At 45.2% G+C, this 19295-nt stretch overlaps 1 long non-coding RNA gene across 1 annotated transcript; it reads left to right on the top strand.

Annotated features, from left to right (window-relative positions):
- Nucleotides 1-1103: 1103 nt before the first annotated feature.
- On the top strand, nt 1104-19243 carry LOC140627689 (uncharacterized). Its single transcript, XR_012026327.1, has 4 exons — nt 1104-1205; nt 7993-8137; nt 10848-10970; nt 18124-19243. It is a non-coding gene; the product is annotated as an uncharacterized lncRNA (long non-coding RNA).
- Nucleotides 19244-19295: the final 52 nt, after the last annotated feature.

Genomic DNA, 19295 nt, shown 5'->3' with positions numbered 1-19295 from the left:
GTCTGCAGGTTGGCTGGCATGGCTTTGCTGCTTTTGGCTGGGCTCAGATGGGCAGCTCCAACATAGGCAGAGTTCATGTCTGTTCCTTATGTTTCCCATCCTCCCTGAATTACTGGCTTAGTCATGGCCTGTTGTTCACACGGCAATGACAGAAAGCAAGAAAGAGGGCCTCCCTTTAGAACCAAGGCCCATATCACTCTTTTACTGTTTCTACCTTTGAATTGCCCAAGCAAAGGAGCAAGTGGAAACTGCAGGTCTCTCCTGCAGGGCAAGGAAGCCCCACCCTGGTGCTTATCATGGGGAAGAGATGTAAGCCCCAGGGATTCCTCCCATAGGCAGGATTGTCTCCAGAAAGTCAAATGCAAGAGGAGGGACCACTGGGGTCAGTGACATTTATACCACCTGATAGAAGATTAATGGATTATTTTTAAGTGTCTCACAAAGAGAGGAGTGAAGGGTGAAAGCTTCTGTCCACCACTTCTCTAAGGACATAGAAGCATTAGGAGAATTTTCTATTTAAGGGGCCAGGAGGAAAGGAGAGAAGAGCTGTTGCTCACATGGAAGGTGAGGACTGGATTTCTATTCTCCACAGCATTCCTCTTCTAGTACTGAACACAGAACCATTAACAAAAGAGGATCTCAAGAAATATTTGCAGTTGAACAATAAGAGAAACTGTTGCGTCTTTTGCTCTTGAAGAAACTCCAAAATTTCCCTCTCTCGAACCTCACTCCTGGGGGCTCATCTTGGCTTGGCAACACAAACAGTTGTTTGCCGTCTGAGGAGTATTTTGGTCAATTGTTTTCAGTTGCCCTGAGTCCCCCAATATGGCACAAAAGAAGCTTGTCCTGCTGGAGTTTGGAACTGATGGCAAAACTAACGCTGGCTAGCAGAACTGGCAAATTCCATTTAGTGTGTGTGCATTTTTGTTGTATTTGTGTCTGTGATTTGTATGCGCGCATGTGCACGCTCTCTGAACAGAGTTTCCATAGGAAAAAGAAAGGCAAGATGTTGCCCAGCTGCATTGTTCTGGCAAGACTTTTTCATGTAATTGTCCATGTAAGTTTCTGTGGTGCTCCTCTCTCTTCCTGGTTTCCTGTTTCTACAGGATGGCGAAGATTTGCTGAGTTTCTCCAGCTGTAGCCTAAAGCCATCGCTGAAACAACTTTGCACTGACCACTGTGAGGTGGAGGGTGGAGGATGGGAGGTAAGCAGGCCTGTGCCCTCATTATATAAACCAGTCATTAGCGGGAGGAATTTGGGGTAGGCAACTAGTAGTGTCTGCTCCAGATGTTTTATTTCCAGCAATAGCTTCCAGCCCGAGTTTTCTAAGAAATCATAGCAGAAGTGCTCATTTTTAAGGATAGAAATATAGTTCCCACCCTTTTTGTTTTTATTCAATGATCTATAGAAGCTCATTATGCCTCAGACCCAGCTTATCCTTCTCCAGACCCTTTCAACCTCACTTGTCTCCTGACCCTCTGAGCGCTCCCCTCTGTCTCAGCATCCGTCGTTCTCCAGCCCCAGGACCACTGCCTTAGATGAAGCCCTCACTGTCTTTTGCCTGGATTCCTTTCCCTGACTCCAGTCTTACTTCTTTCTGATCAGTTCTCTATGCAATGGCAAGAATTCTTTCAAAATCCTGAATCCTTCAAAGCTTCCCCATAGCCATTAAGATGTAATCCAAGCTCCATACTTTGAAAACAAGGCCCTTTGCCTAGGGCCAGAAGTAAGGTAAGGCAAGCAAGACAGCTTGGGTGCAAAATTTAAGGAGACACTTATTCTCAAGGATTAGGCAAATACACGGGTGGCACTTCAGAGGGAATGTCACCTTAATTTTTACTTCCTTGGTGGTTCACTTGCCCCAGCCTTGTTGCTCTGCCGTTGCACAGGCCTTGTTGCTCTCTGGTCTCATCTTTCATCACATACCCCACTCAAGTCCTCATTTCTAAAGTGGACTGCTTGCAGTGCCCTGAACTCACCTTATTCTCTTAAAAAATCTATTTGTTTGCTTGTTTATTTCAGATAGAGAGAAAGGGAGAGAGAGTGCGCGCGCATGCGTGTGAGAGATCATAAGCAGGGGGGAAGAGCAGAGGGAGAAGTAGACTCCCCGATGAGTAGTGGGCCCAAGACCCTGAGATCATGATCTGAGCCCAAGGCATATGCTTCACTGACTGAGCCACTCAGGCATCCAACTCATCTTATTCTTTTTTTTTTTTTTTGAACTCATCTTATTCTTACCATGGCTACCATAACACCTGTCTGAGCAGTGAATTCTTCCTGAGGCCTCAGGTAATGATAGAGGGACAGAAATCCAGGAGATATTGGTCTCATGATGAATCTCAAACAGCAAAAAGGCAGAAAAATGTGATTATTTTTCAAAATTAAAAAAAAAATTTTAGTTATTTATTCATGAGAGACACAGAGAGAAAGGCAGAGACAGAGGCAGAGGGAGAAGCAGGCTCCATGCAGGGAGCCGCATGTGGGGACTCGATCCCAGGACCCCGGGATCACGACCTGAGCCAAAGGCAGACGCTCAACCACAGAGCCACCCAGGTGCCCCTATTTTTCAAAATTATATTGTGATAAAATACACATAAGGTAGAACTTACAATAAAGTGTACCCTTGAATACATTCATGTTCTTGTATAATCATCACCATCCATTTCCAGAACTGTTTTCATCTTGCAAAACTAAGACTCCATAGCTATTAAACAATACTACCTCATATTCCCCCATCCCCTAGCCACTGGCAACCACCATTCTACTCTGTCTTTATGATTTTGACTATTGTTAAGTACCTCATATAAGTAGAGTCATACAATATTTGTCTTTTTGTGATTGACTTATTAAACTTAGCATAATGTCCTCAAGATTCAACCATGTTACATATCAGAATTTTCTTCTTTCCTTAAGGCTGAATAATATTACATTGTATGTATATATCACATTTTAAAATCCATTCATCTGTCTATGGACACTTGGGTTGCTTCCATGTTTTAGCATTGTAAATAATACTGCTATGAGCAAATATCTCTTTGAGACCTTTCTTTCAATTCTTTCAAGTATATACCCTGAAGGAGAACTGCTGGATCATATGGCAAGTCTGGAAAACATGTTTTAATCCTAGCTCAAAGGCATTCATTTTGTCAGAAGCTTTTACATGTAAAACAAACAAAATATTGAAATCCATCTTTTATTACAATCATTTCCATAACAACATCGTATCTCATAGCATATGGTCACTGTGGTGTAATTTACTTTAAAATACTTCAGCAAAGATAGTATGATATATACTTGTGCATATTTTAATCTATACCCTAGGGCAATGGTTAACATTCAAAGTTTTCTAATTGAGGATATTCATTCCAGGGATTATTCTCCCTTGAAAGACTCTAATCAGACACCAACATTCCCAAAGCAACTACTATAAGCTTGCAAATATCTTTATCTCAGATCAATATCATAGGATTTTTTAGCCTAATGGATGCAAGAAATGATTTCTCATTGGTGAAGTGCATGGTATTCCAGCAGTGTGCATTAGCTAGAAATATTGTTTAGGAAGTCCTGTTCCTTGCATGATGGGAGTCTAAGAATATGGTGAAGTCAATAGGCCAGAGCCTTTTAGAATGGTACTTCAGGCTTAGGATTCCAGATTGGTCCCTTCTCTAGCCACTTATGGAGGGGAGGACTCAGTTGTCTGAATCTGACTAGTTTTAGTAAATTCGTCAGCTCCAGTGCTGCATGGATCTCATGTGAAACTTTCATGCAAGAGGCAGTGGGAGCAGTCACCAAATTGGGATTGCACTCAACTTCCAGGACAGATTGTAGGCCATCTGGGTGTCTTCTTGCTATGAATGTTTGTATAAGTGTCAGAATTTGGTCTGACACTTGCTTTTATTATAACACACTACCTAACAGCGAGATTGTTGGAGAGGAGACCTCTTGCCCTCACTTATTTGTAACTATTGAAGACCACTCCTAACCATCCAAAAGAAAAATCCTAGTCTGTGACTCACCAATCTTCTCAGGTTAATTTGTGGTAGGTGATTTTTTGGAAGCAAATGGGAAGGTAAACCTGCCTAGGCAGTCTTTGTCCCAATCTGAATATACTTGCCTGCTTGTCAAGGAGATCTCACCCAGTGATTCTATCATCCTTTGGCTCTTAGCATCTAGTAAATATAGCCCTTGCCCAAAAGAACTGGGTAGAAATTGTCTCCACGGAACTAGGTATTCCAACACCTTGATAACTTGTTCCCATATATTGTCTCCCCAATGTCCAGCAATAAAGCACACATAAATTTAAAAATTACATATAGATGACAGGCGAAGGTAGAACCTTCTACTACATTTTCCTTTCATGGCTCTGGCCCTAGAGAATATAAGATGCTAGCTGTACTAAGCACAACTGAAGAGAAACACTGCATATTAAAAGTGTCTGAAAGAAAAAAAACAAATGTTTCACGGTGCCACGGTCAAGGATCATTGAATTATTTAAATGCAAAACCATAGAGTTTTTATAAAAAATTAAGTGGACAAAAAGTAACATATGATTTGAGTAATAGTTAACATTCTCTTTAATTGTTTAAGCTGTGACCATATTTTATGAGCAGCAAATTACAAAGACTGAAAATTCATGATATAATTATAAAGTGTGAAGACTGATTTTCATATATTGCTTACAGAGCAAGTCTCATGGATTACTGTCATAATCAAATATAACTTGAAACCATATCAACAGGACACATTTTAATGATATGCACATAATTGCTAGTGTGCTGAGTAGTGATTTAGCCTGAATAGTAAATAGATCACTTAAAGGATATAATTAGTATTATATTTACAGAGTTGAATTAATTTTTGTGCTTTTCTCTTCTTACTCTGATGCAGATTATAGATCTTGGAGAATTAAGGCTGACAGTTTGCTCTCATTTTTAAATTGTCTCATGCACACACAGAAAATGGCACCCACGTAAAGCTGAAGCTGGGTGCAAACACATCAACACGTGGGGTTCTATTGTCTCTCGTTCATCAACACTCTGGGCCCCAAGGGAGAGGCTCCTATGCTGCCACTCCCCACCTTGGGGTCCTTATATCAGCTATCAGCCTGGGTTGTAGCACTGACCCAGTGAGTGTGGTGGTGTCATGAGAGGGAGGTACCCCCGGGGTACAGGGGAGATTACTAAGAGAAGAGAGAACTTGAAATGTGAGGAATAGTGGGCCCAAGAGTGACTCGAGTAGGCCCTTGCTTCTCTCTCTCATTCTTTGTTCAATCTCTCCCCAAATCATCTTGGCGCCCAGTGTAGGAAAAACACAAAATGAAATTGAACATTCAGTGTACTTGTTTGGCATCAGACTGCTATAAAAAGCTGTTGAAGTCAAATTTTTATGTCAGTATGCTTTAACAGTTACTTGTGGGTATCTTAAATCTCTGATTAAGTTTTGGGGATGTCAACTAATAAAAAACCCCCACAGCTTCCCTGATGGCTCTCTTTGGACTTCTACTCATGGTACCCTGACATGCCTTCCCTCTCCTTCTGGGACTGCCAGGCTTATCACCTTCAGCTCAGTGTCTCAGAATCCACAGCCTCAAGACCTCCTTGATGCTACCACCTGAGCTGAAAGCTGATACAAATACCCCAAAGTGAGGAATGGCAGTGCAGTATACCTTTGAGGAATATGGACGGCCTTCACCTTGGGCTAAGGTGGGTTGGGAAATCAGGGACAAGGTAAGCCCAAGTATGGACGTGTTTGAGCCCAGCCTTACCTGTTAAATGGGTGCTTTTGTGGGTGTAGCAGTGAGTATATCATTAATTTTGTGCCTGGAGAAAACCAGATGGGAATTACCTTTGGAATCTGAGTTGTTGGAAGTCCTGGAGTAGATGATGATAGTATTGGGGTAGAGGCTAAAGAGGAGAGAAGAGGCGATGAAAGCATGTATTGTTTTGCACCTCTACCAGAGACCGCCCAATGAATATGTTTCCAGGAACTGAATGTAACTGTGCATTTCAAAGGTAGTATGGTTAGTGGATCGAACACTGCCTTTGGATTCAAATCTATCTGGGTAACTTTGGAATAGTTTTTTTTTTCTTGGAATAGTTTCATAATATCTATAAACCTGTTTCATTATCTAAAAATGAGGATGCATCTGTATTTTTTTTAGCAAAAGAATATACTAAAGTACCCAGAACTATAGTATAGGGAGCTGTGGTTGTCCATTACAACCATAGCCCCCATGTCTCCCTATACTCCTGCCCTTGTGTAGTTTCCATCCCTTGAATCTGGGCTGGCTTTGTGACTCACTTTAATTAATTGAGTGTGTCCAGTGCCTAAGCCTTAGGAAGACCTGGTAGTTTCTGCATTGGTGTTCTTGGAAGTTCTGAGGCACCATATAAGAATCTGGCTATCTGAAATGGAAAGAGCATGTGAAGAGGCTATGTGGAGAGAAAGAGAGAGAAAGAGAGATCTAAGCATCCTAGTGTCCTGGCCAAACTCAGCCCACAATCAACCTGCCTGCTGAATACAGACATATGAGTGATGGCTGGTAAGATCATCAGAAGAATTGCCTAGCTGAGTCTAGCTTGAATTGTGGAATTGTGAGTAATGAAAAAATTTGTTGCTTTGAGACATTAAGCTTTGGGGTAGTTTGTTATGTAAGGATAGATAACTGAGACAGGGATCATGAATGCTATACAAATTTTTAAAAATATAGTAAGCCCATGTCATTCATAAGGTGTGTGCCCTAGGTTCTTCTTGAATATATTATGGCATTTAAACTCACTCATAATACGCAGTCAGGTAAGACTAAAATATTTGAGTAGCCTTTTCAGACTTAAGATGATTTTCAAACCTAGTGTATTTGTAATCCATTTATAAAAGATCTTGTCACTTCTTCACTTGAGCATTAATATCCATAGTTGCCGTCATCTGAGGGAAGCTTTCACTGAGGAACAAAGTTTGCCTCTTATTAAGGCTTTCTGTATAGATGCAGGAGAGAAGAACAAAGCCACCTGGAGATGTGGTTGACAGGTGGTCAGCCAGGCTTATTCACTAGCTAAGCACCTTTTCACTGCTCTCTGGCCTTGTAGCAAGGGCGATGCAATTTTGTACCTTGGTGAAATTACAAGTTATAAATGTCATAGATATTCAGAGTGATTCAGGAATAGCTGGAATCATGAGTATTAAATCCACAAATGGAAACTGTAATAAAGGGGTAGTTATAGTTATTGTCTACCTAATATTCTGTCCTTCCCTGTCCAACTTTCTTCTTGTAGCAGAATTTATTTTGCTTACAGAAAATCCACTTTGGATGTACTGGATCTAGATGACCCTTCCCCCTTGCCATAGAGTTGGGCACGTGATCCAACCTGGCCATTCAGCAAACATTGGATTACTTGGGAAATGTTGGGAGCCTCTGGTGGTTAGCAGTCTATATGACTTTTTCCTTTCAGGTTCTGCTGATTCTTTCTTGTATCCCTTTGGGTCTAGGGATGGAAGAGCCCTGTTGTTACTAGCTGCTGCATAGGATAGGATAGATCCTATCCACACTTCTATAAATCATACTTTTATTAAACTCTCCTTGAATTATCCTAATTTGAGTGAGCTTTCCCCTGCTGGGAACTTGAGAAGACACTGATTCGTGATTAGAGTATTTCTATGCTTGTTAGTTACTCCTGGAGTGTTGATTCCTGATTAGAGGATTTCAAATGCTAACTACTCCTAAGGTAGAGATCAGACTTGATTTATACATATTTCATATTGTTCATACTGGAACATTTGAAAAATAATTTGTCACATAGACAGTTGACACAAAACTTCTTGGCAACAATGACTGATTAAAAAACAGACCTATAACCCTAGATGGACCAAATGGAGCTTTCCCAGGAATTTTTGCTAGGAGAAATAGTAAAGAGGCAACTTTGTTGTTGTTGTTGCTGTGACTGCTAGTTATAAGAGTAAGTCTTGAACTCCTAACGGCTGTATCTTCCACCCAGAGAAGAAAGCTTACCAGACATCAAAAGTCAACAAGAAGAAGTCAGAACTGGGAGATGGATAGAAAGGGACAGATTCCTGGTTGTATCATAATACTCCTGGATCCAGCTATGCCTGAATCTGAAGCCTTCTCTTGGAACATCCCAGGTATGAGAGGAAATAAATTTCTTTTTGATTTGTGTATCTAAGCCAGTTTGAGTTAAAGTTTATTTCACTTGCAACTGAATAAGTCTTGACAAATACATCAAGGGCCTATTTTCATAATGTTCTTCTATCTTTGAGAGAAAAGGCTGAACCTATACTGGTACATGGAATGAGTTCAACCGATGCAGACAACTGCTATATTTTGACAGAGGAGATGGAGATGTTATGAAGGGAAAGATGGCCAGGTGCCCAAGCTGGGGGGTCAATAGGCTGATGACATCATCATAAATTTGCAAATTGAGACTTCAACATTGCAGGTCTAGAAAATTGATTCTGTTAGTGTGAAGGAGGCTCACCAAGTTTGGGGCAGTTGGTTTCCACCAGCTAGTCTCACAGAGACTAAGGCAAAAATCTAAAGTAAGTTCACAAAAGAAAATCTAACTGCTGCACAGACCAAAAAGTCTATCTCTGGTTGGTGTGGTCTCTCTCTTCTGGCAAATCTATAAAAAGAAAGCCAAATTATTATCCAGAAGGCTAATTGGAGAGCAAGGAATTAGAGCCAGACTACAGACAGGGCAGGCCTGGGGTGGAGGGGGGGAAGGGAAGAGAGGGTCCTTTGCTGGAGCATAACAGCAAGTGTCTCCAAGCTGCGGTTGCCTGAGGGAGGTATCCCTCCTGAGGTGGGGGTTGTATGGCTCCCTGTGGCCACTGTGACAAATCACCACAAAGTCGGTGGCTTAAAACAAGAGAAACTCTCTCACAGTTCTGGAAGGCAGTAGTCCAAAGTCGGTTTCACTGGGCCAAAGTCAAGATGTTGGCAGGGCCACACTCCCTCTGGAGGCTCCAGGGGAGAATCTATTCCTTGCCTTTCCCAGCCTCTAGGGGCTCCAGCACTCCTCAACTGGTGGTCACATCACTCTAATCTCTGTCTCCACCTTCACACCACCTTCTTCAAATCTCTGCTTCCTTCTTATCGAGATACATGCGATGGTATTTGCAGCCCACTTGAATAGTCCAAGATAATCTGCCCATTTCAAGAGCCATAATTTAAACACATCTACAAAGTCAATTTTTGTTATACAAGGCAACATTAGTAGCTTCCAAGGATTAGGACTTGGATATCTCTCGGGGGGGGGGGGGGGCATTTTCCAGCCTCCCACAGGAGTAGATCTGATGAGTAAGGTGGAATGGCCATTTTGGCTATTAGGGGTCCCTTCACCCCTGGATGGTCATAGAGACCCTGACAGATTCTTTTTTTTCTGATTTTTCTTTGTCTAGCTCCAATATGAGGATCCTTCTTCTGTCATTAAAATCTTAAAAAAAAAGTCTAATCCAATCAGCTTTTTAAAGTTCTAGTCATATTCCAATTATATTCCTTGAGACCATTCTCAAAATCTTTTTGATGGGATGTGAGTGACCTCAAATATTTCAGTCTCAAATTTACAGGGCACATATAGGTTATTTTGTTGAATGCTACTCATATCTGTTACTTAACCTCATTCCTTTCTGGATGCACCTAAATGTCATCCCTCCATGGATGCATGCATGCTCTCGCTCTCTCTCTCTCTCTCTCTCTCTCTCTCATTTGCTCTCTCTCTCTCACACACACACACACACACACACACACACACACACACACACACACAATTTCTTACATTTCTGGAACCTTCTGGATGCTTCTCCCACTTCTGTAACTCTTTTGGCTTGTTTAGATTTAGGCAGAAATGAATCTTTGCCTTTTATCAAATGTCAGTACAAGTAGGATTTAGCTTGTTTAACACCCCCAGACAGCTTTAAATAAGGTAGGACTACAAGTGTATACAACAAGCACACTTGTTATGTTCTGATTTTTTTCTTACTTAGCAGAAAACATTTAAAACACCTATGATGCTGGGCAGCTTTCAGAAAAATATAAACCATTCCTTCAACCATGGCAGGCATGATGGCCATGAGTAAAACTGTCAGCATCTGCTTGAAAATTTAAAGGGTAGAAAATGGAACCCATAAATTGAACAAGCTCTTTTTGCTCCACATATAAAGGTTGATGATAAACGCATCTTGATTAAAGGCTTATTTGTACTATTATTGGCTTTCAGAAGAAGAAAACATTTAATTCCATTCTGATTGTAGACTACGCTTCTTGGGACTCATGTCTCCCTTTATCGACACAGGGTAGATTTGATTCAATATTTAATGTGCAAACACATGGTTCGGTCTCATGGGTGACTACTTCTGGTCACCAGGCCCCACTTGAGTGCAGCATGTTCATTCAACAGAGGTCTTTGTATTCGTTTACAAAGATTGAGGGACTTGTGCAATTTTTTCTCTCTCTTTTGCTGCGTACTATTTTCTCTATTAAGTAGATGACTTGAATCATTCAGGTCACCTTGTAATACATAGTATAATAGTGTTTTGGCTGTTGGCAAAAAAAGTTTCCAGAGAAAGCTTAACTGATGCTACCTTCTTGCTTAAAATATTAATCTGTGATGCCGTATGACTTACAGAATAAAGAGTGAACTCATTTTGGTATATTCTGTCTCTTTCTCACCTGACCCCAGGAAACCTCTCCCATCTCATCATCATTTACTATTATGAAACAATCCCTGAATATTAATTTTTACCTCCTTTCCTTTCCTCCCCTCCTCTCTTTTTTCCTCTCTTTTTTCCTTTCTTCCCTCCCTCCCCCCGCCCCGTCCCCCTTGCATCTTTCCAGACAATACTCATAGGGTACCCCTATAGTATGATGGACTCTGTGCTCGGCATGGTAGGAAAGATGCAATCATCAGTGCAGCTCCTAGCGCCGTGGGACAGATGGACAGAAACAGCAACACTTAAGGTATTTCCACTGGTGGATGAATCACCCAACTTTGCTTGAGGAAATCAGTGAAATACTCAGGGAAATGGTGATTTGTACCCTGAGTTTGAAGGGCTCACCAGGAAGACAAAGCCAAGGTGTTTGTTGTTGTCAGGGGCAGGTGCACAAATGGAAGGCAGGGGGTAAGAAGCATCTTTCCTCCTTCCCTCCTTCCTTCCACATATATTTACCCAGCGCCCATGACAGGGCAAGCACTGCCCTAGGCTCCAGAGATACAGCACCAAGCAAGAAAGATAATCTCCCTGCCCTGGGGCAACTGATTTGCCAGTGGTGGAATGGCGTGTGATTTGCTGAGATTAGCCTGTCTCGGATATGCCCGGGGGCACCCTTGTCCCATGAGAAACCTCACACAATGTTCAGGAAATGTTGCATTCTGAATACTCCCTGCTGGAGATTCACAATGTACAATTTCACAGTCAAGGCCCTGGGAAGCCCTACATCAAGAAACCTGTTATCTTCATTTACTTAGCATTTCCCAAATGTGTTTAACCAGGGGAGTCCTGTTTTAAGTAGTAGTTATTAATATCACACAAAGCTAGTTTTCTAAACGAGTCTCTGCAGGAAATACTCAAGTGTTCCATTCTTCCAACCTCTTTACCTATTATATCAGTTACCTATTTTCATAATAATGCTGCATAAAAACAGTCACAAAACCACAGTGGCATATAGTAATAAGCGTGTCATGCTTGCATATCTGAGGTGGTTAGCTAGGTGGCTCTGGTGATCCTGGCTGACCTGGCTCAGATGTCTAGGGTCTGGCTGGTTCTTGGCTGGGACAGCTGGGGCAAACTGGCTTTGCTCTGCTTGTCCCTCAATCTCTAGCAGACCAGCCTGGGCATAGGTCCCCGGTATTGACTGAAGAGTAAAAGGCAAGTGGAACTATGTAGGTACATTTTCAGATCCCTTCTTTGTCAAGTCTTTTAATATCCCAGTGTCCAAAGCAAGCCTCATGGCTGAGGTCAGAATCAAAATGGCCAGGGCAGGCGGGGTGGTGGGATGCGGGTGTGAGGGGAAAGGGGGTGCGAAGTTACATGCCAAAGGGTGAGGCTACAAGGAGGGGGAAGAGTTGGGGCCACCTGAGTAGTAGACCACATCTTCCTAGGGCCCCAGGTCAGCTTTTACTTCTTTCATGAATCCTTTTCTGACTTCTTCAGACTCATACCTTCTGAGATTTTCTACTGCACATCCAGTCCCTATTTCAAAGCTGAGTGTTCTCTGGAACTCTCATGAACTCTCAGCTTGCTTCATACTGGCTCCCCCAATCAAATGACACGTCCCTCAAGAGTAGACACTTGGTATTTGAGACTTCATTTGTATCTCCCAGACCACCTGGCACAGTGCCAGGCACACGGAGGACATTTACTAAAGACTAATTGAGGTCAGAAATCTCATTAGATGCATGGGAACCAGGGCCTCAGGTCAGGCTGTACCCTGGGGGCCACCCAAGTGCTACCGCCTAGGTTTGTGCCCAACTATGGGGCCCAGACCAGCTCCAGGAGGGTTGGCTCTTGCGTCAGAGAAATGCCAGAAAAGCTCCTGTGTGCGCACTTCTTTGCTCTTGTGTTCTCAACCCTTGCAAGGACTCTAACCACTTCCCCTGAACTTTGGGCCATACATGAACCTCATCTGTCTTGTGGTAGTGATCCTCCTAACTTCGGGCCACTCAGCTCATTCCTTCCTGTCTCACTGTGGTCTTCCTGTCTCTTCTGACTGTAGGGGCCCGAAAGCCTGGCGTTGGGCTCCCTCCCCGGCCATACTGTATTTTTGATTCCACAGTTGCATGGCTGGAGAGGAGAGTGCTGGTGTGAGCAAAGTAATCTGGATCCGTGCACCTCAAAGTGCCAATGGTAGCTGCGGGCTACCCGGCAACAGCCTGACCTGGGGGCCCTGGTTCCCTAAGTGGTGGTTAAAAATGCAGATTCTCCTGAGCCAGACTCTGCATTTTAACCAGACCCCTGGAGGCAGAGCCAAGTCTGAGCAGCAAGATGGAGAAGAGCCAGCCTCTGCTCACAGTTCCCCAACCCCCAGCTCTGTGGCTGGGGCAAGTCACTTCATTTCTTTGCTTTCTCACCTGTAAAGCGAGGGCTTTAGACAAACTGATCTCTCTGATGTTCCATCAGACACATTTAATTAGGTGTAGAGTAATTCAGATTGCTTTGTTTCTTTGTCAGATAAGGGCAAAGGTGTGGAGAGGGGCAGGATATTCTATTCTGCACAGAATCAAGAACTTTTAGAGCTAGAAGGAACTTCATCGAACATCTCCTCTAGCTCCCTCTTACTTTACCGAAAAGGAAACAGGTTGCACAGCCATTTAGAGTCAAGCCTTTGCTTGGAAGAACGTCCATCTGCTGTCTGGACCCTCGCTGCCTAAAGCGTGGTCCCTGGACCGGCAGTATCAATGTCAACTGGGCATGTGTGAGAAATGCAGGTTTTTGGGCTCCAGCCCAGAACTTTAGAGGCAGAATCTGCATTTACCAAGCCCCTCAGGTGATCTGTATGCACAGCCAGGTTTGGGAAGGTCGGGCTCCCGGCCACGGCCCCTGGGAAGCCTTGAAGACAAACGAGGCCGCAACAGAAGCGTCATTTCACAGGCGCTGAGAGTGCTGGCCCCAGAGGCGAAGAAACCCCGATTTGAGTATCAACATGCTGCTTCCAGCCTTGTGGCTTTCAGGAAGTCACTTAAGCCTCTCTGAGCTTCAGCTTCCTCTTCTGTAAAATGTGTCAAGCACTCAGCATGCTGTCCAGCACTCGGAAGTGCTTAGTAAATGTTAGCACAGCAGAGCTCAGGGATTAAAGGCCCAGATTCTGCACCCAGACTGCCTGGGTTTATAATTCTTCCTAGCTGTGTGACCTTCAGCAAGTCACTTAACCTCCCTGCCAGATTCCTCATCTGCAGAGTGGGAATAACAAGAGGGTTGTGAGGACAATTTCACGGGTTCCTATTTGTAAAGCATTTAGACAGCGGCTGGCGTACCGGAACGGCCACAGTCTGTTAAAAAGTTATCCCGTTGTTATTTTATAGGCTTGGTGAAAGGAGGAAATCCAGGCATACATAAATTTTTAAAGCATCAACAGTGAGGAGTGTATTTCTCTCTCACAGAAGGGAAGTCAGGAACTATGCGCCCTGTGTTGGCTTTCTGGTATCATTAGGACGCAGACGCCTATCTTTTTGCATTGCCATCCTCATCGTGTAGGTTCTGCTCGTGGGCCAGGAGGGCTCCTGTGGCTCTAGCTCACATACCCCTATCTCCGTATTAGTTCCGTATTGCTGCATGAGAAGTTGCCCTAAAACTTGGGAGCTGGAGATAACAAACATTTATTATCTCAGAATCTCTGTGGGCCACACTGGGGAGAAGCTTAGCTGTGTGGTTGTGGCTCAGGAGCTCAGAGGCTGCAACTAAGGCCTCAGCTGGGGTGGCAGTCGGCTCTAGGCTCAACTCAGGAGGACTTCCTTCTGAGCCCACTCACGGGGTTGTTGGTAGGGTTTGGAAGGTCCCCGTCCAAGCTGCCTCATGACTCGGAGGCTGGCTTCTCCCATTAGAAGTCCGGCCCACACTCTAAAGACCAGGAGGTAGCTCATCGCTGGGCCATCTGAGAAGCTGCCCACTACAGGCCTCTTCCCTGGGGACCCAGCTTCCTTCAGGCTACCTTCCTGGAGCTCCCACATTCCACTTTTTCTTAGAGCTCATCAGCTAAGACTTGGTCATGTAGCCACATCAAGTTGCAAGAGAGACTAAGAAATACAATCAGCTCCATGCATCCCCCCCGCCTCCGCAATTAAAATCAGTTTCATTCCTAAAGAAGAAATGGGGAATGATTAGTTCATTTTCTATAGCCTTTCTACAGAGGGCCGAGTCTCAAAGTCTGGCCTCCTGACCATCAGCATCAGCAACGCCTGGGAACTGGTTATAAAGGCAAATGTTCGGGTCCCACTCCAGACTCGCTGGCTCAGAAACTCTGGGAGTAGAGCTTGGTGATGTGTTTGAGCACGCTTTCCAGGGGATTCTGATGCAAGTTCCAGTATGAGAACCACTGCTATGGAGGACAAGTTACCTGCCATTCATATGGATGCTTTAATAAAACCTAGTTTGCTTACAAGAAGCAACAACTTGTCTTGAGGGTCAATCATGACATAGGAGGCTTTTAAAAGTGAGGTGGGGACCGTCTAACTAATTACAGTTCACTTTGTTGTTTTCATCTTGAGATCACATAGAACTTTATCAGGTGATAAGCTCCATTGTACAGATAAAGCAAAGGAGATTATGGATGAAGTTTCCTCTATGATAAGAACAGAGCTATAGATTCTCGGTGGCTAGAAATTCCACATCTAAATGCTAGAACCATAGTAGAGATATGTAACAGACCACTTAAGTAACTGAATGCAGCAAAGTTGAATGTTTTCATCAAAACTCAAGGAGCAATGAAGGCAGGCAATAAAAAAAATGGGTGCTATGATCTGAATGTTTGTGCCCCCCTCCACCAAATTCATATATTGAAACATAACCCCCAAGGTGGTGGGGCCTTTGGGGGGTGATGAGGTCATGAAGGCAGAGCTCTCATGAATGGGATTAATGCCCTTCTAGAACAAGCCTGAGGGAGTTCCCTTGCTCTTTACACCAAGTGAGGTTATAGCTCGAAGGTGCCATCTATGAACCAGGAAGCGGGTTTTTACCAGACACCAAATCTGCTGGTGCCTTGATCTTGGATTTCCCAGTGGAACTGCAGAAAATAAATTTGTGTCATTTACAAGCTATCCGGTCTCTAGTGTTTTGTTATTGCAGCCCAAATGTACTGAGACAAGGAGAGACTTCAATAGTCTGCAAGTGGATTGTTGGGAGGGACCCCCATGGTAGGGAAGATAGAACATGGAGCCTGTTTCCCAATTCCACTTGTCTCAGCACCCAGATTTCAGTAAGATTTGGGACCCCTGAGCTCCATTTCTCTCCTAAAATGGGCAGTCAGAGCTACAGGTTTATTTGACAGATGAGAGAAAATTCTCTGACGTGCTCCAAACAAAGCACTGAACTCAATTCCTGGCATGTAATAGAGGTGTGACAATATGACATGGTCTCTTCCTTCCCTTTAAATAATGTACAGCGAGATGATTCATACTCATAATACTTTTAAGTAGTTTCAGAACTTACGAGGAAATATTCTAAACTTTGGTTCTGATTCCCTTATAAGTGTGCATTTTCTTTTGTTTTATTCCATTTCTCCTCATTATGCCAGTTTACGGCAAGTTGTAGGATTCTTCCTCCATTTGGTGTTTATTGTCAATTGTTATTTTTTATTTATTGTTGGTACACTCTGTTTTTGCAATGGATTTTGCCATTTAAACACTCTGGTTCTTCTTTGCTTTGTTTTGTTTTGGTTTTTTGGCTCTCCTTTTAATGAAATATTCCCAACAATGTCTTGCTTTTGAAGAACTGAGGGGAGTGAGACAAATCTATCATTTCAGGTGTGCCTCTACCATAGGAAGGAACTGTGGCCTCATGCTGAGGTGACACACCGCTGAAGACACCCCCAGGTCTTCCTCTCCCTGTGTGTGTGTGTGTGTGTGTGTGTGTGTGTGTGTGCGTGCGCGCATGTGTCGCAGGAAGCCCCTCAACTCCATCCCAAGAAGGGAACTTTTCTTTTTGCTGAAGGCAAGGCCTCTTTTCTCAGAGTGAGACTTGATGGTGGCACAGAAATGCTGAGGAAGACGCTCAACAGTGAAAACTGAGGGCACTGGGCCCCAGTGGGGTGACAACCCAGAAGCCTCGGTCTTTGGTCCTCTTCTCTGCCCTGGTTGCTTGCTTGGTGTTAGCTTTGGCATTCAAGCAGAGTTGGCACATCCTCTGGAGAAGAGAGGGCCTTTCCTTTGGGGCCGTGGGGCCTGGTGGTATTTTTTAGGTTGTCCTTGTGGTGAGGAGGGTGGACTAGCAAGTTGTCCGGTTGCCCCATGGGAGCAGCCTGTCCTTGGACCAGCGCTGTGCATCACCTCAGGCTCTGCTATCAGGCAGGGCCTGGCCAGGGGGCAGAAGCCATACCAGTTACTTGAACGGTGAGGGTTTCTTATGAGGACACTGTTAGCTGGGTGTAAGGTTGTAATCTAGGTAACCAAAAGGGGAAAAGGGAGCTCTCAGGTGTCACAAGGGTAGCAGCTGCAGGAAGCGGCTCCCACCCCTGAGGCTGAAGGGAACAGGACAGCCAGAGGAGGGCCCCATATGCTGCAAGCCAGAGGAGGGGCACTGCTCGGCGGGGCCCTCTCGGAGCTAAGGACGGGCTGGTGGGGCTCGACCCACACCCCGCAGGGGCCGTGGCGGCGGGGCTGCCTGCACAGCTGAAGGGCCGGACCCTCGCAAAGCGCAAAGGCGTTCGTGGCGCCGCGGCCCGGGCTGGCGGAGCTGCGCGCGGAGGGGCGGGCTCGGGGGGCGAGAGAAGTGAGGAACTGGGCGGCGTCCCCAGACCCACGGTCTCACCTTCAATGTGCACATGAGCCACCTGGGGAGCTTTGGTTTTTATTTTTATTTTTTTTAAGGTTTTATTTATTCATGGGGGGAGGGTGGGGGACAGAGACACAGGCAGAGGGAGGAGCAGGCTCCACGCAGGGAGCCCGATGCGGGACTTGATCCCAGGACTCCAGGATCACGCCCTGGGCCGAAGGCGGCGCTCAACCGCTGAGCCCCCCAGATGCCCCACCTGGGGAGCTTTAAAGGGCGGCGGGTCCGGGGCAGGGCCTGAGAGTCCGCACCTCTCACAAGCTCCCGCGGATGTTGGGCTGCTGGTGTTGGAGCAGCCAGCTCCCGGGAGGCCTCGTGGCCTCCTGTCAGGTGCAGGTGCAGGTGCAGGTGCAGGCGCAGGTGCAGGCGCGGAGAGCGGCCCAAGCCGGGGCCCTATGCGCGGGGTCTGCGGGTCCTCGTGCCGCCCCTCGCGGGGGCAGGTGGCGCCCTCCTTCGGCCGTCCTGGCCTGGGGCCAGCTCCTTTCTCTCCTCTGCATCAGACAGGAAACCAGGAAGGGGCCCCTCTGGGCCCAGCTCACATGCTTCTTTCTGCCTATTCACCCAAAGGTGGTGCTCTATTGATGACTGCCAGTTGGTGACCACTATTTATTCTCCAATTTTCTGTTTGACAGGGAAGGAAGAAGCCCCAACACACACGGTCTCTACACAGCCCCTCAGTTCCATACCCACGGTTTTCTAGAGAGATCATCTTGCCAAATTGGTTTGAGGAGAAAGCAGATTGCCCTTGAACAGCTTGAATTACAAGGCCACGCTTCATAAATCGAAGGTATGACGAACAGGGTGGCCGCCTCAGGCAAAACAAATGGGACTCTGGGAACATCCTGAGAAAACAGGAGCCAAAGGATGAACTCCACGCAGCCAGGCCAATACCAGCTCTTGGCAGCCTGCCCCGGGATCTCGGCTTGGTGTTGAGTTAGTGGCTCCACAGGACGACCCGGCTCCCAAACTGCCTCTGTGGTGGGTATTTGAAGCTGCCCTTTTGCTTCCTTATCACAAATGAGCTTTCACAGGAGAGTGGATACAAAGGTGAGTGGGCAGTTGAAGCTAAAAACTGCGATTCAGACACCTCAAGCTGCAAAAGAGAAGCTATTTCTCACGCAGGTCATTTATGCTCTTGACCACGGTGTCCCCAGGAAAACCTGCATCCCGGCATCTGAAGTTATGGGGCTTCCCTACCTTTCCCCATGCATATCTCAGCAGCGTGATTTCATGGATGAGCACCGCAGCCTTCTGAAATAGGAGCAGAGGGACTTTTCGTGGGACTGATTTTGCAGAGAGGACTGGCAGGGAGATGTCAAATGACTTTCCAGGGTCCCAAGGTAGCAAAAAAAAAATTGCAGTACAGTTCCCCTGGCCTGGAGAGATAAGTACTCCACTCCAAAGACCAGAGATATAGGACCGCTCAATGCTGGAGCCTATACTTTATACTCACGGTCAGTAAACTTGTTCTCTAAAGGGAATATTAGTAAATATTTTTGCCTTCGTGGGCCACATGATCTCAGCTACAACCCCTCAACTCTGCCACTGTGGCACGAGGGCAGCCGTGGACAGTGTGCAAACACGTACATTTGGCCGTGTTCCAACAGACCTTTATTTACAAAAGCAGGCAGAGGGTTAGACGTTGCCGACTCCTGCTTTGTGCCAATGGCAAAAGTGGAAAACATGATACATGTACCCGATTTAACTCTTACAGGAATAAAGAAGGTAGAGAGTATGAAACAGAAAGGAAGGGGGGGGGTTTGCTGGGGAGACATAGGCTGGTGGGAATAGGAGAGCTGGTGCG

This window comes from Canis lupus, chromosome X (assembly GCF_048164855.1).
Source record: "Canis lupus baileyi chromosome X, mCanLup2.hap1, whole genome shotgun sequence".
Taxonomy (NCBI): domain Eukaryota; kingdom Metazoa; phylum Chordata; class Mammalia; order Carnivora; family Canidae; genus Canis; species Canis lupus.
The sequence above is the reverse complement of the archived record's forward strand: the minus strand, read 5'-3'. Positions and strand labels throughout refer to the sequence as shown.